Here is a 24,618-nt window from a genome sequence, read left to right on the forward strand (position 1 = left end):
TCCTCAGTTAGCTATCATTGTCTGTAATGTCAGGCAGAGAATTAAGGTTTGCTGCACAAAGATATTTTAAACAAAAGTTAGTCAGTATCGCAGATGGACTATGATGCATAGCATGTCTTTTATTGAAATAAATTGCAAATGAATTGCTTCTAAAACAAAGTGATACCAATAGTTGTCAGTTTCTAACTATGTAACTTTTTAGTATATACCCAATATATGCATACTGTAATGAACTATAATGGCCTATGTTGTGAATTTTGGAGCTAATACTATCAGAAGAAATGAGATAGAAATAATTATGTGGGATTAGAAGTTAAATGAGAAAGGAACTTTTTTTTTTAAACAGGGAAGACTTTTTTTTGTTTTTGTTTTTGTTTTTTGCAGAACAGGGACTGAACTCAGGCCCTTGCATTTGCCAGGGAAGCGCTTATTCCACTGAGCCATCTCCCCGGCCCTGAGAAACAAACATTTTAATAAATCATTTTAAAATTATATTTCGTGTGTGTGTGTGTGTGGCCGGCTTAGCCCACACTGGAGGTGGAGCTGGCATGCCATGCGATACCAGGGACAGAACCATGGTCCCTGTGCTTGCCTAAGCTTGCCCAAGCTTGCCCAAGTTCGTGCTTTAGTTCACTGAGATATCTCGCTGGCCCCTAAAATTATATTTATTTTTAATGTATTTAAAATTATTAATAAAATTTCTTTACTATAGTTGTAAGAAAAAGAATGTTTTCAATATAAAAGTAAGAAACTTTTAAATGTACTAAATAAAAGATAGATTTTTAAAGAATTTATGACACGTTTATAAAGAGGAATTCTTGCTGATATCACAAAGATTTATTTGAAGAAAATTTGTATCACATCATTAAAAATAGTATATTATTAATTATAAATATATAAAATTTGATATGTAGGTATTTTAGTAATATATTACAGTGAGATTTTTACTAAATGTAAGAGAGAAAAGAGCAAATCCTACTTACTAATTCTATAAATTCTCTTTGTGTGTGTGTGTGTGTGTGTGTGTGTGTGTGGTACTGGGGATTGACCTCAGGACCCTGTGCTTGCCAGGCAAGCACTTATTCTACTGTGCTATCTCCCCGGGCCCTATAAATTCTTAGAATGTTGTGCATGGCACTGGGACATGGGGAGCATAGAGAAATTGATAAGATCCTAGGTCATACTCTGGCAGGAAAGATAGACATGACATAAGTAATTACAGTAGATCACAGTGGTGCATGACATAATAAAACCAGAGCAGTCAGTACCTTGAGAATTCATTTCTAAATGTGCTAATAATTTAATCAGAATGCTTTCTTCAAGGAATGAAGTTATTCACTGACAAAAATTTTAGGAAGTCTCTGAAAATATATCTTAGAAATTAGTGAGGCTGAGACAATTTTATTTCTTAGACAGCTCACTTAAAATAAGAAACTGCTATAGCAAGATCTTCAGAATTCTGAATGTCAGGAAATGGGAATACAAGCAGAACAGACTCATAATGCTATCATGTGCATTATGCAGTACATAAGGCAGTTAGTAAAATTATATAAAGCAGTTTTGCCTTTAACAATTTGAAATTGTAATCAGTTTATGTTGATAGTGACACTGGATGCATTTGAGTTTTAGTGTGTTAACAAGGCTTTTAATCTTCAGAAAGTTCTATAATTCCATTGTGCTTTATCTCATAAATAGGAATATGTATATAAAACGTTTAGAAAAATATCTAGTACATAAAATGTATTCACAATAGGTCTATATGTTTAGCTTAACAACCATAACAATAATGGTAATACTTTTTCAACTTAAAAATGTCCTACCTGATTTACAAAATTGGGTCACCTGAAGTACTTGCAGAATGGTGCTTTTGTTTGTGTCGCGTGTATATTGCCATACGTAACACTGTGGAGTGGAGTGTAGATAGGATATACATAAACAGAACTTACAAAAATTTTTTCAGTGACATTTTTACCAAAATTTTGAGACTTCTATAAGCAGGAGTACATCAGTCACTCAGAGGCTGCCATAGACTGCTTCTTTTGGACAAAGTGTTTCTCAGTCTATCCTGGCCATCATAAAACTTACCCATATTCTTATTTAAAAAAGGAAAATAGCATCTTCTCATGTTTACCAGATGGAAGATAAAACCAAATAAAAGTAAAGATTAAGTTCATATTCAGTGAAAATTAAAGTATAAGTTCATTTTCAATGTTTTCCCTCCAGAAATTCTGAGAAAAGATCTTTCTAATGATAAATCTAAATTATATTTGTAGTATTTGTAGATTTATAGTGCTATCGTGAATATATCGTGTTTTTGCTACTAAAGACAGATGGTTATGCTTCTAAAGGAATTCATATATATTCATATAATTGGTAGATGTATATTTTATATTTGTTTATGAATACATATTTATGATATCTTAAGAGTTAAAAAATTTTTATCATGTAAAATTTTTGAAAAACAATTTCAGGATAAAATTTATTTGTACATTTTCTTTGATCTGTGATCACATGACTTTGAAGTCTAAATGTGTAGAATGTGTGTACAGATTCTTGAATTCAGTTACATATGCAAGTATCATTGGATGAAGTGTTTAAATTAAATCTAAAGTACATAATTTATACCATAGTATCTTTTCAATTTTGTAACATAGAAATACTATTTTCATGTAAGATTATAAGTGAGAAAAAATTGAGTAATATAGTTTCCTGAGACCATAATTAGTTCTAATGGATTCAGTCAAAAAGTATTTATTGAAAATTTACTAGCTGGGTAGCAATTGCTAGTAGTAATCTAATGATAACCCAAAAGAATTATCCAGTTTTCCTGTCTCTGTCCTCCCACACACACAAAGCCATTCCATATTCTTCATATTGAATCAGAAAGCTAAGAAATTATCAGGCTTTTTAAAATTTCCAAGTTTACTGAATAGGGAATTATAATCGGAAAAATAGTTGGCATGGTAGCTGCAAATGAAAATACATTGTTGAATTTTATGTATATAATTTCAGAGCTCCTCAAATATTCACGTATTATGTTTCTTAATTTCATTGTTTCTTGGTCTTTTGGCTGTGATCAAGGTGTGACATTTCTTAACTTCAAAAGAAATTAAAATTTCTTCAGTATTGGCTAATTTTCAGACTATTGTTCTTGTTTCATTGATTAAAATTTTTTTTCTAGTAAAACTTGAGCAAGTATTAAATTTTATTTTTCTATTGTTAGACTGCCTTTTTAAAACAATATTTTAAATAGTTAAAGCAGTCATAAATTCTGCTGCTTATAATTCTATATGTTATTCTAGTCAGAAAGTGTCATGAAGTTTTAGATTAATTTACTAATTCATTAAAAATAGGACATTGTATTTAAGGGAAAGTAAATAAAACAAACATGATTGTGGAGGAGGAGAGGAGAGAGAGGTGTATGTATGCATACTTGTGTGTGTCCTCTTTACCATGCTCTCATTGGATGGCTTAAATACCATTTATTACTTCCAAACGTGTTGAAAGTTGGGAGCATCACTTGATGTACAACCGTATGATTCAAATGTGCAACACTGTTGTACAAGTCTGTTCTCTGATAAGGTTTAGAGTCAAGTGAGCCTTGGAATTGTATGCATCTACTAACCATCAAGAGTTGGTTTGCCTACTAGATGCTAATATGGTTGTATGCAACACTTTTTAGATAAAAAAACGGCTTGACATACATATCCTTTTATAACCCTGTAGAATATTTAAAAACATATATTGTGAGTTACTACATTTTGAATGTTAAAATATTTGTAAGGGAATTCATATAAACTTTTTTGACAGTGGATATTAAAACATATTAAGACTATACTATTAAATGTTAATGTAGCGGTATGAGATTAAAATTTATAAAAAGGCAATTATTATATAGAAAAATAACTTGCTTTCTTGATGACTTTACCTGTTTTTTCTTTTTGTTGTTGTTGTTGTTTTGTTTTTTGCGGAACCAGGGATTGAACTCAGGCCCTTGTGCTTGCCAGGGAAGTGCTTATTCCACTGAGCCACCTCCCCGGCCCTGCCTACTGTAATATATGGGGGAATGAGCAGTAGTTAATAGTAAAAGTTATGTCAAGGACCAACAAAAGCAATTCTTTTAATTTCTGTGAAATATGATGACAATAGTTATCCTATATTGTGCTATAGGATACTTTTTGTGAAATGATGTCCATAAATGTTTTTCTACACTAGAGATGCACATGGTAGAATATTCACTGGGTTTAAGAAAATCTAATTTAAAAGTATATCTGTCATGTATTTTATTAAAATTTATTGGGCCGAGGAGATGGTTCAGTAGAATAAGCGCTTGCCTGGCATGTTCAAGGGCCTGAGTTCAATACCCAGTTCTACCAAAATATAAATAAAAATAAAATTTATTTTAAAACTTTAAGGGAATATACATCCAAATATTTTGTGCATATTTAACTAATTTCTATCATTCAATTAAATATGTGAGTGCTGACTATTAAAAATGGCACAGTGCACTTGTAGCAAATTGCCTTGCTAATAGTTAGCTGAGCTCCATCGGACCCATTCAGAGAAGGGAATATCAGTAGGTTAAAGATGAGGTCAGTTGAATTACAAGTATTTTTTGAGAATACATGCCTAATGTGTATGAATAAAATCTGAGAGAAATAATGGTTTTATTAACATATAAAGGAGATAGAGAGGTATCAAAATAAAATAATCTACTTTGCAGCCGTTCGGTATACCCTACAGATTATTATATCTGTTTTTCTTTTGTTTTATGGAGTACAGATTATTTTTTGAAATTGTATTTTTGTGAAGTATAACTAAACTAGAACCTACAAGGCTTTTTCCTCTTCAAATATATATCTACATAACAACTGTATGTGCAAGTAAAATTGATTTTTAAAATGAATCTTTTAGAGTGTGGGCAAATCTATACCAGTCGTACAGAATAGTCTTATGGCTATTGTATCCTTGTTTTGTGTTGCTTGTGAAGTAGTTACATGTTTACTGAGAATATATTTGATGTAACAAAGGATGTTATAAAAGCCTGAGCTAAAATATAATTGTGAAAAATTTCAGGCATCATCAAAGAGACAAGTGTAATAAGCCTTACTGGTGTGCCAGTAATACCTATGGTCTAGATTTGACAATCAGCAAAATGTTGCCACTTTGACCTCGTCTAATTTCTTCACTTCTTCAAATGCTTTTAAAGTAGATCAGAAATCTTGTCTTTTTTCTTCTACAGTCTTCACTATACATGTTTTTTAAAAAATAATTTTCTCTCACACAACCACAATATCTGTCATATCCAACAAAAGTGAGAATAAATACTTAGTACTCATATTAACTCTATTAAGTTTCCTCTCCTATTGACTGCAAAATGGCATTTTATATTTGATTTGTTTATTCAAAATCCAAGAAGGTTTTTGTATTAAGCATTTATTAGAATTTCTCTGTAATGAAAATAGCTGTTCTTCCCTACCACTTCTCTGCTTACCTCTCCTATCCTATCCTTAGTCTTCTCTTTCTCTTTCCTTCTTTTACTTCCTGTAAATGACTTATAGAAGAAACTGAATAAACTCTGTTGTAGTTTGTTCCCCACTTTGTAGATTTTTTGGGGGGTTTTGGCCTGTAACTTGGCTCTAAATTTTCTATAAATTAGTGGGTAGCTCAAAAAGACTTAGACTTTGGTTTTGGTATTGTAGGATGGAGAAAAATGGGCCACCTCATGCAAAATAATATTTCATACTTCATCATATCAGGGAGAATACAGTGTCTGTCATATTTATGGCAATGCTGAAACTGAACAGTGGTGACAGCCCAGTGTGTCTATTGAGAATTACCTATCTCTCATGATTTTATCCATTGTTCCCTGTTCTCTGAATCAATTCTAATTTGATAATTAACTTTTGAAAGGTGGTGAGGAGTCTGCTACCCCTTGCTTTGGGGTAAATTCTTCCTGTGGAGGTTTTCCTTAGCAGCTAAAGCTGTTTGATATACCTGAAATAATCATTCTAGAAAAGACCCTGATGTTTTAAATATGGTCTCTTAGATACCTACTGTAATATCCAGGAGTGTTAGAGGTACAAGGACCACACAGCACAATGAGTACCTATTTTATGTGTGGTTGTGGATTCTTTCATAGACTAAAGTTAGTTTTTATTTGACTTTCATAATCATTGTGTTAGGGTAACTGTATAGTCCATCTATACAGTGTTGATCCTTAAGAATTGGAGACGTTTGCCTAGACCTACTTGGTCAGATGTACTATGGTGTGATGAGTTATGAGTGTTAAGAGTTTCAGGGAACATGATAATTCATTAGATCATACAGCTGGACAGTATCACCTGGACAGAGTAGTAGGTAAGTAATGATAAATTTGAATTCAGGAAATAAAGTCTCCATTTTTATTATTGGTATATTAGTTACTACTCACTCTATTTGTTGTGTTAATGAACCCAATCTGAAGAAAAAAATAAAACTGAAATATTTTAGATGTCATGAGTTACTGTCTAGAAAACTTATGCAGTCGATCTTTAAAAGCATTTAAATAAGAAAAATTAAAAACAGGCCAGATATACTGTCTTTATACTGGCTGAAAAACCATACTTCAAAAAGACCTAATAGAATATGTGTGTGTAAATTTGGTAGAGATATGAAGTTGTTAGAAAAAAGCATGACCATATTTGAAAAATTTTGAGACTGAAGTAATACTATTTCTTTTTTAAAAAAATAATGTTATTGAGAAACAAATAGCAATGAGACTCTTTCAAAACCGATTACTAGCACAGTTACAATAATTAATACATTGCATATTGTTGTCTCAATGATCCAAGAGAATGTGGCTGTGTATTTATCTTAACTATTTTGAACATACAGACACAAATAGTTCATTTGTATCCCCCTTTTCGTTTTGTCAGAGAAGGGTATTCCATTGTCATTTGAATATTATAGGTGCCTGAATTCAGCAAAACATTCCAATATAGTTCAGTAGTCCAAATAGTAGTGGGTTTTCTGAAAGACTGGCAATGACAGAAGTTGTTGACTTGCCCAGGGGGATGGCTCAGTGGAATAAATGCTTGCCTGGCAAGCTCAAGGGCCTAAATTCAATCCCTGGTTCCACCAAAAAAAAAAAGAAAAGAAGAAGAAGTTGACTTGAGCCTTTTACAACTCAGCATATTAATATGGCGTTACTTTTTATACTTCAACTTTATACTTTTCTGCTGGATGGTTAAGACCAAGATAAAGCAAGACCTATGTAACAAGTAATGTAACTTTTGTATCTGATAAGGTCAGTCAAATCCCCTTAGGATTTAACCTGAAACACTGTACCACACTTTGTGTCAGCCATGTGAATGAGTCACAAACACTATTTCTGAATAGAGAAAACTGACAAATTATTTAAATAAAAGTAATTTAGAAATTTTTAAGTTCATACCTACTTCTAATTTTCAAGATGCCTTGTTATTTTATTTTCCTGAAGATTCTTCAATGAGGGGAAGTCTCACCCCTTCCAGGTTCTATTTTTTAAGTAACAGTATCTAAAGCAGGAATATTGAAGTACTAGACTTATCTGCCCCGAAGATTTATCTTAAAATCCTTGGATGTCTGTTGTCATGGTCAATAAGAGTAAGAAATATGACCTTTGACTTGATATTTATGTCACTTCCTGTTACTGATTTGTGGCCCCACATTTTTCTGCCTCTGATTACGTTACAATGTTTCTGAAAATGTCAAAAAGCACAATGTGAAATCAGTACCTTTACTAGTAGGAAAAAATTGAACTAGATTTAGCTTAGCAACTAAGAAGAAGTGATAAAGCAGAAAACTATTTTTAGTCTTTGAGCATAGTATAAGTTCCACATTCATTTCCCTCTCTAATCACACGTGCCTGACCTAGGTCAGTACCTTTCTGAAGTGAACAATAAACCAGTCCATTGCTAAATGATACTCTCAATTTCCATATTTGCTTTGAAATCATTACAGTGCTATATAGTATTTCTGTATCCTCTAGGCATATCAACCATGTCATTTGATTGAAGGGTAAGCAAGTCTTGTTAATACAGCTCCCTGTAGTTTTCTCTACCTGTTCCATGTTATGCCTAAGATGTTTGATATTTAGACAGATAGGGTGAACTGAACTGCATATGTTTCAGGGTAATAATAAGCTCTTCTGGATGGTTAACAACCTAAGTTTACAGATCAAAACATAGAGAAAAGGAAGGGCTACAAGGTCAGCCAACATTTTGGCCCAAGCCTTTCAAGGTCAGTGAAGACTCAGTACATAGGAGAACTTATACTGTAACATCATGCAACTCAGTTGTGTCCCAAATATTCTGATCAAGGAGATTATAGAGCCACAGAGCAATGTGATCAATGATGTATAATGTGCCTGGGGAGAGTCACATGGAGAGAAAATATTCTCTCAGGCTTTCCCAGAGAGCAAATTGGCCAAGCAATGGCTGTGACTCATCCACATGGCTGACACTGATAAATGATCTACAAACTGCAGTACAGGGTTACAGGATAAATCCTGAGGGTACTTGACTGACTTTATCAGATACAAAAGTTACATTTCTTGTTATATTGGTCTTGCTTTATCTTGGTCTTAACCATCCAGCAGAAAAGTATAAAAATGAGGTATATAAAGTAAAACCATATTAATATGCTGAGCTGTGAAAGGCTCAAGTCTACAACTTCTATAGATAACCCACTACTATTATGGACTGCTGGACTGTGTTGGATTGTTTTGCTGATTTTATGCACCTATAGTATTTAGATGCCAATGGAATACCCATCTCTGACAGGACTAATCAAAAAAAAAGGGATACAAAGGAAGGACCATTTTGTATCTGTATATGCAGAATAGTTAGGATAGATACACAGCTACTTTCGCTTAATTCAATGAGAAGAAAGATTTGTACAAATAGTATTGGGACAGGATATTCTGTCTGCTTCTCATACTATGGATAAGCACTAAGAAGATAACAATGTACAATGTATTAATTATTGAAACCATCCTATTAGTCAGTTTTGAAACTGTCTCATTGCTATTTGTTTCTCAATAAAATAAAATTTAAAAAACTGAACTCTGTGAACAGCCTGAAATGGGGAAAAACAGACTTTCACTAAATATATTATGAGAAAAATTCATCAATATGGAAGAGAAAGTAGATTGCTTGGGTAGATCAGTTATTAGCAAGGTTTAATAATCTCTACTTTCAAGTGAAATTAAAAATTGAACCTTATTAAATCTTTGAATGTGATGTACTTATTCCTGCTAGTGGAAATGAAGCAGATCACTGCCTATATGAGGACTTTAAGGAGTTTTTAGTACAGTATTGATCTACTCTTCATGAGAAGAAAGATAATAAATACTGAAGTGTTGAAAAGCCATGTTACAGGGTGGGGAGATAGCTCAGTGGAATAAGTGCTTGCCTGAAAAGCCATGTTCCATTGCTTCCATATTAGTGTTTTCATTGTATATGATACCTGGTAATATATATTAAGGTTCAGTGTGTGATTTTCTGACCTTAAAGTATTTCATTCCTTTGTAGGAGTTTGTATTGTAGTAATATATTTATAACATTTTCTCATGAATATTTTAAGGTAAAGCACTTTAAACATTATTTTCTTATTCAATATGTGATTGAAAGTTTATACTGCTCATGTTATATAGCATGTTTTCAGACTCCTATATAGGTTTCTAATTGTTTTATGTGATGCAAATTTTGACCTTCAGATTATTGACTTAATTTGTTAGTACTTCTTATATTATAAGGAATATTATATGTCAACCCTTACGTAAGGCTCCGCAGATAATCAGTGTGTCAAGAAAACCCCCACAAAATTTGGCTTTCCTTATAGAGTTTTACATTCTAGAATAGTGATTCGTATATGTTTATGTATATTTAACAAAATACAAAGGGCTACTTCTTTTTTAAATAACCTGAAATAATAAGTCACAGGAAAAATTCCATTGTATACTGTTTGACTTGTTGCTTTTCAAGGAATTTAGCTGTACTAATGTTTTAATGTAACTTAAAATTATGAAATCTTGTTAACATAGAATTTATTCTTTTTCAATTTCTTGGAGTGTAAAGGTAAAACTACTCGAGGCTTTGGGATTAAGGATTACTGTTTGAAACATATAATATTTAGAGGAGATGATTTTATACAAAAGAATGTGATTTTTAAACAACTTGTGATTTCATCTCATTTCTTATTTTTTTCAGAAGCTCATTTTTCTAAATGGAAAGATAAACTTGATCCAAATGGTATAATCTCAGTATAATTTTTACTCTTCTTTCCTTATTCAGGAAAATTATAGACTTCCACCACAAGAAGATTTTAAAGAGGTCCTTCCTGCACCAAGAAAGATCTGCCGATCTTTTTCAGTGTTCTTGAAAGTACTGGGTGAGAACTTGCTCAGTTTGTGTCAAGCACCTTGTTCTCTAAAGGTAAGCACTATGTAGTGAGCACACACTCGTGGGCCCATGCTCCTAACTCAGGGCTGGTTTTGGAATGCTCCATTGAGGGTAAAGGCCATTGGGCCTCAGAGAAGGACAGCCAGGCAGCCGCTGAGACCAGGGCAGCACAGATTCATCAAGAAGTAGTTTTCCTTGTTTAGAACTAAAACATGTCCTAGAAATGATGATGGTTTTCTTTCATTCCCAATTGCAGTAAGATTTGTTTTCCAATTCATTCTACATCTAAATCATGGTTAGTAACTGCTGAAGTTCATTCTTCATAAAAGCTTTTCTTGGATGTCTTAAATTTTTTATCTAAAAATTTTGAAATGGCAGTTAGGTACCATTCATTGACTATATGAAGACAAATGCAAGGAAGCATGTGATTGGGCACATAGCATCCAGGTTGGAGCAGTAGTGCAACATTTGATGAGAACAACTTTTGGTATTGGTAAGAAGCTAAATATCTAACAAAATATTCAAGATGATAATCTTCACAATACCACAGTATTGACAGTGAAGAGTTAAAGTGTTAAGTAAGTCTAGTGTTGGGGCAAATAATTTTAAAAAGATTTAACTCTCCAAATTAGATATAGACTATATAAAGGAAGAAATACAGATTATTCAGAGTTCAAAGAAATTACATGTATGCCATTTTATTTGAAATTTTATTTGTGAGAATATATTAAATATTTTAAATCTTTATAAATAGTATGGAAGAGAATGAACAAATGCATAACTCATTATAAAGCTAAAAAACCCAAATCCATTGAAGTGAGATATGAAATAACTAAACAAGATTTTTACTCATACTAAAACTTCATTAAACTAAAATGTTTTTAATCTAAAATATCTCTTGTAGGAGCTGGGGAGATGGTTCAGTGGAATAAGGGCTTGCCTGGCAAGCACAGGGGCTGAGTTCAATCCCTGGTTCTGCCAAAATAAATAAATAACTCTTCTAGAAAACATACCTTTTAAAATATCTTTGTCGTATATTAGTATGCATAGTATATTTTTAAAAAGAAAAATTTGCTTCATGATTCTATAACTAGTGCTCTATATGAAGGGCACAGAGATCTTGCGTTCATTATCTAGGACATCAAAAGTCAAATCATATCCAAAAGATTCTTAACAAGAACTTCTTATACACCTTAAGTGGGGAACAAAATAAACCACTCTTCTATGATTTTGATAATATATAGGAGTTAAAAACCCAATATAATGATATTGAAAGATTCTTCAATGAAACTAGGATCTTGAAGATTTAATTTTATCTTCACATGTAACACATACTAGTATTTATTTTTTGAGTTATATAAAAATGATTGTTTTAAGAAATTAGGCATCTTTTTAAAAAATTTAGTTTCTTTTGTTGTTATGGATTATACAGATTAATGGGTTGCATTTAGGTAGATGCATAGAAGCATATCATACACTTTGATAATTTTCACCTCCATTGCTACCCTTCCCTCCTTTTTTTTTTTTTTTTTTTTTTTTTTTGCGGAACCAGGGATTGAACTCAGATCCTTGCGTTTGCCAGTCAAGCGCTTATCCTACTGAGCCATCTCTCCGGCCCCTTCCCTCCCTTTCTTTGTATATTTTATTTTTACTTCGCCAGAACCAGGGATTGAACTCAGATCCTTGCATTTGCCAGTCAAGCACTTATCCTACTGAGCCATCTCCCTGGCCCCCTCTTTGTATATTTTAGATTAGCCTTTTACTAGTATTTGGATGATAGGGGGTTTTTTGTTTTTAAGGTGATTACAGATAGTTCGTACAAACAATTACCACAAGAAGTTAAGTTTCCTAGGTAAGAGCATGCTCACTGTAAACTTTAGCAAGTAGATGGGAGTTGAGAATGCAGCCCTGTGTGTTTACCAGTGCTGATGTTTATTAGTGATGGGACAGCAAGGAAATTCTGGTACAGTTCTCTCCTTGAAGGCATTTAAGCCAGGACTTTCTAGTAAAAAATAACAATAATAATTGAAGCCATAGTTAAAATCTATGTCTATAATTTTTAGTTTTCTAACAGAGTCAGTATCTAAGATACTATTTGAACATGTTATTAGTATAAAAATTTATGAAATATTTTTACATTTTTCTTAATCATTCAAAATCTGGTGTGTATTTTATACTTACAGCACAGTTTTTATTGGACTAACCACAGTTCCAGTGCTTAGTAGCCATGTGTACATGGTAACTACTACCATATTCAAAAGTATAGATTTAAAATAAGGCATAGCTAGCTCAGATTTTAGCTTTATTTGTACTAGAAGTCCAGCGCATAACAGTTTGAACTGTCTTGGTTTAGAATTTCCAGATTAACAAAAGGCAACAAAACAAAACTAGATAGATAATTTAACTTTCAGGTAAATAGCAAATAGTTATTTAGTTATTCTGTCCCATGCTATATTAATCTAAATTTAACCAAGTATATTGTATTTTCTCTGGCATGCCTGTCCTGCCCTGGTTTAACTTTTTTATTTTATTTTATTTTATTGAAAACGAATCTCAATGAGATAGTTTCAAAACTAATAGGACAGTTTCAATAATTAGTATATTGTATATTGTTATCTTCTTAGTGCTTCACCATAGTACAAGATGCAGACAGAATATCCTGTCCACACACTGTTAGTACAAATCTTTATTCTCATTGAATTAAGTGAAAGTAGCTATATATCTATCCTAACTATTCTGCATATACAGATACAAAATGGTCCTTCCTTTGTATCCCTTTTTTTTTTGTTGTTTAGTCCTGTCAGAGATGGGTATTCCATTGGCATCTAAATACTATAGGTATATAAATTCAGCAAAACAATCCAACACAGTCCAGCAGTCCACAATAGTAGTGGGTTATCCGTAGAAGTTGTAGACTTGAGCCTTTCACAGCTCAGCATATTAATATGGTTTTACTTTATATACCTCATTTTTATACTTTTCTGCTGGATGGTTGAGACGAAGATAAAGCAAGACCTGTATAACAAGAAATGTAACTTTTGTATCTGATAAAGTCAGTCAAGTACCCTCAGGATTTATCCTGTAACCCTGTACTACAGTTTGTAGATCCTTTATCAGTGTCAGCCATGTGAATGAGTCAGGGCCATTGCTTAACCAATTTGCTCTCTGTGAACGCCTGAGAGAATGTTTTCTCTCCATGTGACTCTCCTTAGGCACACTCTACATCATTGATCACATTGCTCTGTGGCTCCATAATCTCCTTGATCAGAACATTTGGGACTCAACTGAGTTGCATGATGTTATAGTATAGGTTCTCTTATGTCCTGAGTCTTCACTGACTTTGGAAGACTAGGGTCAAAATGTTGCCTGTCCTTGCAACCCTTCTATTTCTCTAATTTTTGGTCTGCAAACTTAGGTTGTTAACCATCCAGAAGAGAAGCTTATTATTACCCTACAACATATGCAATTGGGTTTACCCTAACCATCTGTCTGAGTATCAAACATCTTAGGCATAACATGGGACAGTTATTTTCCATCAAGTATTGATATGTTAAAGTCCCTATAAAATATGGAAAAAATTTAAAAATGAAAATATTTAAAGGACATGAATAAACAATTACATATTTTTACACAAAAATTTAGAAATCTAACCATATGCAGCATTGTAGCAGGACAGTCATGCGACTTTTTTTCCCTTGTGTCTTTTTTTCATTTATTACCCACTAAAAAAAGTACATTTCCTTGAGAGAGAGCATGGTAATAATTGGTATGTCATGACAAAGAAGTATGTATTTAGAAGACCAGACTGTCAGGCATTCCAAGTGTGACCATCCTATTAAACATTAAAATAGAAACCCTAAATCTCTTGAAAGAGAAAGTAGGAGGAAGTCTTGAAGATGTAGGGGTAGGCAAAGAGTTCATGAACAAAAATCAAATCACACGGTTAATACCTGAAAGAATTAACAATGGGGACCACCTCTTATTGAAAAGTTTTTGCATGTCAAAAGAAATTGCTAACAAAGTGAAGAGAAAACCCACAAATTTGGAAAAAGTCTTTAACTAATAAGCACCCAGACAAAGGTCTGATCTCTAGAATTTATAAAGAACTAAAAAACATTAGGGCCCCTAAATTTAAAGACCCAATCCAGAAGTGGGCATCTGAGATGAACACATACTTCTGAGAGGACGAAATTAAGGAAGTGAATAAATATATGAAAAAATGTTCCACATCACTAGCCATCCGTGAAATGCAAATTAAAACAACACTGAGATATCATCTCACCCCATAAAGAAAGGCTATCTTAAAGAAATCAACCAACAGCAAATGCTGGAGAGGCTGTGGGGAAAAGGGAACCCTTCTCCACTGCTGGTGGGAATGTAGACTGGTGCAACCATTATGGAAATCAGTGTGGAGACTCCTTAAAAAACTAGGACTGGAAATCCCATTCAAACCAGCTATCCCTGTACTGGGAATTTTCCCAGAGGAACTGAAAATGTCATATCATAGTGATATAGGTATACCTATGCTTATAGCAGCACAGTTTGTGATAGCCAAATCTTGGAAACAGCCAAGATGCCTGTCACCTGAGGAATGGTTGAAAAAGATGTGGTATTTTTATGCAATGGAGTATTACTCAGCTATGAAGAATGATAAACTTGAAGCATTTATATTTAAGTGAATGCCACTTGAAGATATACTCGTAAGTGAAATAAATCCACATGTGTATTGTATAGTCTCCCTAGTATAAGAACTCAAAAGAAGAAATACAAATAGAAAGGTATAACACAATTAAAAGGAAAGCAAGAACTTGAGGATTGGACAATGAGGAGAAGGCAAGGAAAAAGGCTGGGAAACAAGACAGGGGCAAAACCATACATTTATATGCTTAGGATGGGTAAGGCAATGATCCTGAGAAGCATCTGCAGGTTTTTGAAACTAGCAGTTAATTGGAAGGATTCTCACCCTGACTAACTATACATACTGATACCTGTGAACCAAGCAACTGCACTGGTAAGATTGCCCTGGTTTAACTTGAGAGGATGACATCATCACTTTGCCTCTAAACTTGTAGTACTACAGGATAGAGACTCTCCAGAAGGTTTCAGCAGGCTTCTGACAAATCTGTATGCAAACTACAAACTATCTGTAACTCCTTTTTTATTATCTAGGTAATTTTTATTTATTTATTTATTTATTGGTGGAACCAGGGATTGAACTCAGGCCCTTGTGCTTGCCAGGGAAGCACTTATTCCACTGAGCCATCTCCCCGGCCCCTATCTAGGTAATTTTAGCCAGACCTGGGACAGTGACTCACTTCTTACATATTTAAACATTTAAAATCTAAATTATTACATTAAAGAATAAGGTGTATAAAATTATGAATTGATTACTTGAATTTATAAAATATAAATTACCTAACAGTGCATTGCTGGCTCTACACTTTATGAAAAGTCATTCTTGGCAGTAATTAAGCAGTTTTCAGGGTCCTGGCAAGCATTTTTATATTACTTCTACAGCTGTTACTTAACTTTCAAGTTAACAAGCATTAACATAAAACATGAGGTCATTGGATGGCAGTGTAACACTTACTTTATATTACAACTATTTAAATACTGGTGATTCTTTGCTCTGATACTATTGGGTATTGACCCATTTAGCAATCACCTGTTTTATCATAATCCCTGATTTCTCATAAGGTTGTTATTATGGAGGAACATCTTTCCATTTTTATTATTTAACATTTTAATGTATTAATTTTAGCACCATGTTTAAAGTGCATAGCAGTCTCTCAGTTGTGTGCATCTGTTTGCCTTAAGCTCTACAAAAGAGACAATTCATGTTCTCCATGGACAGTAATTATTCAGGCTCCACACTCGCTCTCCATAGGAAGTAAAGGAATGTGGATGACATCCCTTGTCGGTACTAGTTAGGCAGGTAGTTGACGCAGTTGCCAGTCAGTGCAGCAGGTTAGCAGTTCAGAGCTTAAGCTATGGTGCATTCCAAATCCATTCATACTTAGGAGAATGTACCCAAGAGTGTTGATATGTTTATTATTACTGCGTTTCCTTCAGAGAACAAGAATTGCAGGTAAGTTGTCCTTTTTTTTTTTTTTTTTTGAATAGCAGTTGCCACTATCTAGAACTACTCTACTCTCAAAATTCTTGAAAATCATGGGTTTTTTTTTTTTTTTTTTAAATCATCTAGTAATTTTTTAAAAATATAACGTATCAGGACCTGGAAGTATTTTCCTTTGCCCACAGTCACCTAACAGGTCTCAAATATCGCCTTCATTATATAATATTTTCTTTCCTCACTCTGAATAGGAGTTGAAACTGATAGTGATGTTGGAATTAGGGGGAAGACAACCTGCTGTCATTTGAAAGCTATAAATGTCATATGTTTTCATGTCTAGAAATATTCTGCATTTATGTAAGAATCTTGTCTTGCCAAACTTCCAATGTCTAAATTATTTTGTCAAATTAATAACTACATTATTTATAAGGTGTTTAGCCTTTCCTAGCTAACGTCTTTAACAGTGATAAGTAAATTAATGAGCTGTATTTGGGTTTTTATTCTCAAGACTGAATTACTTTTTTTTAAAGGCTTTAGTCTTAATTTTTGAAACAATTTAAAGCTACAAAATATCACAAATATTATTTGGTGCTCTTTTTACCTAAGGGTCCTTGGATGAACATACTTGCTTTGTACATATATGCTGTTTAAGGGGTGTCTTTAATTTTTATCATATTTTTTTAATTTTTATCATATTATCAGGATTTTCTAAGAAAAAATTTAGTCAACCACTACTTATTCACTGGTGAAGAAACTGAGAGGGAAAGAATTTAGTAACTCCATCCTTTTGAAATTTGTTATTTATTTTTATGTATTTGGTTCAGGGTCTCACTACGCAGCTTGGACTCATAGTAATCCTCTAGTTACAGCCTCCCCAGCTCTGGGATTATAGGTATGTGCCACCATGTTTGGGTTCACTGGCCTCAGTGCACCCAGTGGCAGGGCCAGCATGGCATGTGGTGCTGGGGATCGAACCCCAGTCCCTGCACTTGCCTAAGCAGGTGCTTAGTGCACTGAGCTATCTCACCAGCCCCCATTGGAAATTTAATACTTGCAAAAATTAAAGTTTATTTCTTAAAAAATCATAATATTAAGAAAAGGGCTTTTAATTTTTATCAGTGAAACTTAAAAATACCCACATCATTGGACATTACCTTATAGTTTCTGTTATGTCCTTAACTGACAGCATTTCCTAGTTATTTAAAAATAGACCTCCAATGTAGAGAATCTATGGTACATTATTGAAGATAAAGAAAAATTGATAATCTGTAATAATTTAGATCATTTTTTTCTTTCAAATCCTTTCTCCAAAAGGAATAACTAAAACAAAGTGACTAATGTTGTCCTTGTTATATCTAGTTTTTCACTGATTGAATACATTAGGGCCTTCTGATTCTATGATGCTTTTAATATTTTAATAGTACTTTGAAATACTAAATTCTAGGAAACCAGTGTCTTCTCAAAACAAGGAAAATATGTTGTTTTTTTCTTAGTAATCTATAAAGTCTGTGTAAAGATTTAATGAATGTGCCATTAATTGTTAGAACAAAAAGAAATTTGGATGTTGACATACAGAAAACAATTTTTAATAAGATAATTTAAAACACTATGTTTGTTATTTAATTTTTGTAAAAGATTCTAAAATGCTGCTCCAAAGCTCATTTTAAGCATGACACTGATTTCAAAGGTAGATTAGTTTTGGTTTTGTTTCTTTTTCTTTGGGACATCTTAATTCAGTATGCTTGCTGCCTACTACACCCCCCTGTCTTACAAAAGCAGTCTCATTCATCTCCAGTGGTAGGACTTGGATCAGACCCTTGTTCATTTTAGGCACATACACCAACACTAAGCTTCACTCCAGTCCTGTAAAAGGTGACTTGTTCAGTGAATCAGATTTTATTTTTATTCAAGAAGAGCAGTTTGTGAAAGCTGCTTGTTAGACCGGTGTTACTTTTAATGAGTAATTCAAACAAATAAAACATTGCATTTTTACTTTTCATTCACCAAATTATTTTATTGAGAAACAAGTAGCAATAAGACAGGTTCAAAACTGATTAATAAGACAGTTTCAGTAATTAATACATTGTACATTGTTATCTTCTTAGTGGCTATCCATAATACAAGAAGCAGACAGGATATCCTGTCCAAACACTATTAGTACAAATCTTTCTTCTCATTGAATTAAGCGAAAGTAGTTGTATATCTATCCTAACTATTCTTCATATACAGATACAAAATGGTCCTTCCTTTGTATCCCCTTTTTTTGTTTAGTCCTGTCAGAAATGGTTATTCCATTGGCATCTAAATACTGTACATAAGACTTAAATTATTTGGAACATTTGCAAATGTTTACAGAGTTTTTAAAGTTCAATAGAGGAATATTAAATATTACCTTGAATTTTCATTCAGAGAAACTGAGACAATTCATTGACAGTTAATTTACTCAAATCATTAAAATAATGGTGATGCCTTATAATTTATAAGATTAAAGTAATCATTTATATATAGAGAATGAGTAGAAATTTAGGCTCAATTTTATCTCAGAATTTTATTATCAGATTGTTTTTAAAATAGAACTTTCAAATAAGATCCATTAGAAATGACTTCTCTCTGTGTTGCCTCTATGTATCTCACATATATTTCTATATATAAACAGTTCAGCATTTAATTCTTATTTTCTTTACATTTGTGTATTAAAACCTTTCAGCAATTTAATAGTGTACACTCTAGTACTTAAATTTTGAAAGTTTTCCACAACAACCTACCATGTTCTTATGTAAGAATCAATAAGTTTATTTAAATATTTGTTAAGGGTGGAAATGAAACATTTCCTGCCCTCATAGAATTCACAGTCTATTAAGTAGGCATGATAGAGTGTTGAGAAGGGAGCACAGAGAGGATTGCTAACCTCAGCTGGAGGCAGAGAACAAAGCTGTACTCCAGATGGCAGAAATGACATTTTATCTGAACCTGGGGCGCTACTAGAAGTTAGTAAAGTAAGAAGGCAGAACATTATTCTAAGCTGAGGGCACAACAGATGGGAAAACTGAGGAAAGGGAGAGCAAGATATATAGTCAAGACAAAAGACATGGAGGAGGGAAATGAGAACACACAGCAAAATAGCTTTCAGCCTCTTATACGTATTTGAGCTTTAGTATATGGGCAGTGAAAAGACTTTGACCATAAGATTTAAAGTTTAAAAATCTTTTTATTGAAATATAATATATACCTAGAAGAGTGAGCATAAGTTTATAGCTCCAAGAGTTTTCATGAAGTGAACTACCTGTGTGATCAGCACCATATTAAAAAATGGAGCATTACTATCATGTTGAAAACCCTCATTTATCTTTCCTTCCACTTGATCATGTCCCATACTCTTTAAAGAGATCTCTTGCTTGACTTCTTATAGTATAGATAGTATCCCTAGGTTGTACTCTATGTAAACAAAAAAATGCAGTACATGCTCATTGGACTGGAGGAAGCCAGATAGATTTACCCATGTTTTGGACACGGATGCTAATAATTGTCATGGCCCTATAATATTTAAATTCTATGGTTGTACCTATCTTTCTGAGATCACTCTCTCTGCCCCATGAAAGACAGAAAGCTGTGAAATCAGTAAGCTTCACAATAAGTCTAGGAAATATAGTAATGGGCTTCAGCTACTGTGGTGGCAGTGAGGATGCAAGTAAGAGAACTACTCATGAGTTAGACTTTACAGAATGTGAGTATGAATTGGGTGTTGGAATGAGGAGTACAGAAATCCCACGAATAGCTCACAGGTTCTGACTTGACCAGGGACTGATGCTGTTGCCTTCCTGTAGTCCAAGCAGTGGAGTTTAATAATGATAAAGAAGAATAATGAGTTCAATTTCTGACATATTTGAGGGACATTTGAAGTTTTAGATACACTTTACACAAATACTGTAATTGTTTAATATCTGAATTAGCGGATAATTTCATGTTCATTACTATAATGTGTTTACAAAGATTCTACCTATGCAAAATGGCAAATCTTGTCTTCTCTCTAGTCTACATCACGTTTTTCATTTCCCTTTATATGATATATTACCCTAAAGCAGTGCTAACTTTATACACAGGAAGAATAACAGTTCCTGTATAAGTGCTATGAAAGTCACAAAGTAAATTTTTTTTGGTAAGACTTTAATGGGCTGCAATAAATGTTCATTAAATTTTGTTAGGAAAAGAGGAGAGAGAGATGATATTTAACTTGAACCCAAGCACCTAGTTTCAGAGAAATTCAATGCCAGTAGAGTAACAGCTGTACGAGGGGATCCTCACCTGTTTTACAGTAGACTAGAGTATCTTTTCCTGGAATCAGTGGCCAAGATTAAAGGAGTCTGGATCTGTCTGAAATCATGGCAGTAGTTTGTATAACTTTTCTGGAGAAAGGGTCTATTGCTTTTATCAGAGTCTTAAATCCAAAAGAAGTTGATAAAATAGTTCCAGCTCTGCTAACAGAATATTTTGAATCTAACATCTTTGTATGTTTAATGGTGCAAATTAAAATAGGGAAAATGAAACACATTCAGTTTTATAATGTCCCCCCCCCAATTCTTGCTGTTTACTGGTACAGTAAAATAGTCAAGAGAAAATCCTGATGAGTATATTAGTAGGATTGATCATGTAACTAGTGATGGTGTCTGTTTTATTAATTCCATGACTTTCTGTAAAAGAACAATTAGATTGCTTTTTTAGATACAGGAATATTTCTAAGTATGGAACTTCAGGTAGAGAGTTCTTTCTGGTTTTGATCAGATTTGTTATAGACCTCCTCTCTGTAGCAAATAAAGCATTTAGAGTAAATGCCAAGTCTTAATCCAGAAATCTGTCCAGTTGGATTATATGTAATATTTTGTACAACTATTTAAAGTTGGAATTGGCAAATTACGGTTCATGGGCCAAATACATCTCCTAGCTTATTTTTGTAGGGCATTCAGCACTTATATTTTAAAACTGTTCTTTATGAAAACGACTGCAAGGGATTCATTCAGATTGTAAAAGGAGTATGAAATGGAGATAGAATGTGAAAGCTTTAAATATTTACTATCTAGCTCTTATTTTTGTTTTTGTTTTATTTATTTTTGCCAACCCCCAGCTTAAAGAAGTTCAGGCTTTAAGCTTCTCCAAATACTTGTTATTTTATAAGAAGATACATTGATTGTGGTAAACAATATTTTTGAAGTGGTACACATATTGGTACAATTCTAGCAATTGATTAGGTAAAATGCTTTCTATTTGCTTTCTACACTGGATACTCAGCTAACTGGTAAATGTGCTTATGTCTGGAGTTGAAAATATATTAACTTAGTGATCAACCTCAAAGAGCTATGTGAATGTAAAGTAGGTCTTGATCTTCCTTGAGTGTGTTGCAGCAACCACAATCAGATCAATTGAAAAATATTAAAATGTATTCTTTACTTTTTCAGATGATATGAAGGCAAAAGAAAGCATACATTAAATAATGTATTGGTCATGGTATCTGCTGAAAGTATCATTCATTCACTCACTTATTCAACATTTATAATTTATTTCAAAATTATTAAATTATTATACATTTACATTACAAGTACATGAGATATTATAACCATTGGGAAAATACTGAAATGCTTTTTTAAATGGAGAATTATTGGATTAGTTAAATGGAGATGACTGGATCAGAAAATTGGGTTAGTTCTGTCTTCTCATTCAACATCATTTTTTCCTTCAGTCTTAGAACTTTTCTACCAGCATACAAATAAAGTTACCTTTTCTTGCTGTCATTTTTAGTTCTTCCTGTAGTTTCAACCCTGTTTCTATATTTACAGCTAATCTTTTTTAAAAAATTTTCTTTCCTTTCTGAATTCAGTCTTAGTAAACCCTGTAAGTCCAGTAAAACTACTCCTGTTAATGATTCTCATGGTAGTAAGACAGATGATCAGTTCTTATTTGGCGTGACAGCAGCATTTGGCACTTTGATTTTCAGATGCTACTTTTTCCTTCTACATTTCTGTCTCTTTTTGAGTCTATTTTGATGTTTCTTCCCTGCTTCATCTATTTGTAAACTGGGGAAAGAATGCTCAAACATTTTGGAATTTTATTTTTAAACTGGTATTCATTCCCTTAGTGTCTTATTTTGTTGTGTGTTCCTATAAAAAATAACCTGAGGCTGGTAAATTATAAGAAAAGAGAGAGTGCTGAGAGGCCATTTATTCCCAAGAGACCTAATCCAGTTTCAAGAGATCTTTCCGAATCTCTGGGGAAAAACATTAATCTGTTAATAAGGGCAATTAGTCTGTAGGCACACCCAGAGACTCCACCTTCTAACTCTGTATTGTTGAGGAATTAAGCATCAGCATGAGTTTAGCAGGCACACATTACACTCAGAACAGCAATTAGTGATGTCATAAGAACCAGGGCTGTAAATGGCCATCCATTTTCAGATGAGCAGTCCTGTAGTGCTCTTAGAATATGATATGGCAGCCATCCCATCACCACTCCTGCCAAACCTCCTTCCATTTCTCCATCTTAATAAATAGCAACTGCAGTCTTATAATCAACCATGATATCATCCTATATGAGATCTTTTCTTTCATTTCAGGTTTGATAATTCTTAACACCTCAATTAACACATATTCTCTTTACATCTTCACTGAAATACATTTAAAATCCAGTCACTGTTATACATCACCACTCCTATAACCTGATCCAAGTCACCTTCATATCTCTGAAATATCTATCCCAGACTTAATTCAGTACATTATTAATAATCAGGTGTACTTAACAACAGGGAAAGTGTCATTAGGGGATTCCATAATTGTGTACACATCTTAAAATGTACTTACACAGACTTAAGGTAGCTAGGACAGGACTAGGCAACATATTTGTATGGAATCACCAGTGTATGTGCAGTCCATTGTTGACTGAAGTGTTATGAAGTACATGAATGTATTACAGGTAGAGTAATTGTATTTAAAAAATAAGCTACATTATATCACTTCTTGAATAAGAACTCTTCATTAACTTCTCATCTAAAAAGTAGTCAACCAGCCTCTGTGCTTGCTTGGCCTTTTATTCCTGGATTTCAGCATGTTCCCCACTCATGTTACTGTAACCATACTGCCTTCTCTGATGTCTGGGTATATGCTGGGAAAGTTTGCATCTTAGAGGACTGCATCAGAAGTTCCCTCTACAGTTTTCCTTGTATGTCTTCATGGCTCATTCTCTCATCTCGAGATTTTTACTCAAGTGTCAATTTAATGAGGTTTTCTTCAGCTACTCAGTCTAAAACTGCAAAGTGCTTCCACTCCACTACAGTCCTTCCTGTTTGATGTTTCTCTTTTTGTGAGACGTAACATCTTTCATTCTGTATAGCTTACTTTTCCTTTTTAGTTTGTCTCCTACTACTTGTATATAAAAACAAGGATTTTGTTCACTATTTTTAGCTTTTAGAAAGATAGTGCTTGACTCATGCACATAATGAATATTGACTGAACATATGTAGTTCAAAAATAGTCAACAGAGAAAATTTTAAGATATTTGAGGAATTTTTGAGTACCTCTAATAAGCACTCAAAATATTTTGGTAAATGACATGCTCAGAACTGAAGACATTAGGAATGCAACTATATACTAATATAACAGATGTTGACTTTGCATCTCTGAAAAAATTCTTGATTTTGGCTATTTGCTTATTCAATTTGATTGAATACCAAAAAATTTACCCGTTGTTTGGTAATTTTTTTAAAGACATCTATTGCAATACATAGTGTTTACACTCAGAATGTGTATCAGTTTTAATCTCCCTGCCTCTCCACTTTTCCCATCTTTACAGAGTTTATCTCCTTGTTGTTTAACATGTCTCTCTTTTATTTTGTTTTTAAAATGTGTCTTTTGGTACTCAGACAAATGTCTTCTCTCTAGAATTTATAAAGAACTAAAAAACACTAGGGCCCCAACATTTAAAGACCGAATTCAGAAATGGGCATCCGAAATGAACACACGCTTCTCAGAGGATGAAATTAAAGAAGCGAATAAATATATGAAAAATGCTCCACATCACTAGCCATCCGCGAAATGCAAATTAAAACAACATTAAGATATCATCTCACCCCAGAAAGAA

General features: G+C 33.3%; 1 protein-coding gene across 8 annotated transcripts in view; it reads left to right on the forward strand.

The window, feature by feature from the left end:
- Zeb1 (zinc finger E-box binding homeobox 1) overlaps positions 1-24,618 on the forward strand; it is a 231,544-nt gene that overhangs the window by 42,162 nt on the left and 164,764 nt on the right. For 4 of the 8 annotated variants that reach the window (XM_023701851.1, XM_004641759.1, XM_023701850.1 and 1 more), the window contains one exon: positions 10,317-10,457. The exons of the other annotated variants lie outside the window; for them this stretch is intronic. The gene's annotated coding sequence lies outside the window, so the exon portion shown is untranslated. The remainder of the gene's footprint in view (positions 1-10,316; positions 10,458-24,618) is intronic. 8 annotated transcript variants of the gene reach the window in all.

Source organism: Octodon degus, unplaced genomic scaffold (assembly GCF_000260255.1).
Source record: "Octodon degus isolate 3935 unplaced genomic scaffold, OctDeg1.0 scaffold00141, whole genome shotgun sequence".
In the NCBI taxonomy this organism is placed as follows: domain Eukaryota; kingdom Metazoa; phylum Chordata; class Mammalia; order Rodentia; family Octodontidae; genus Octodon; species Octodon degus.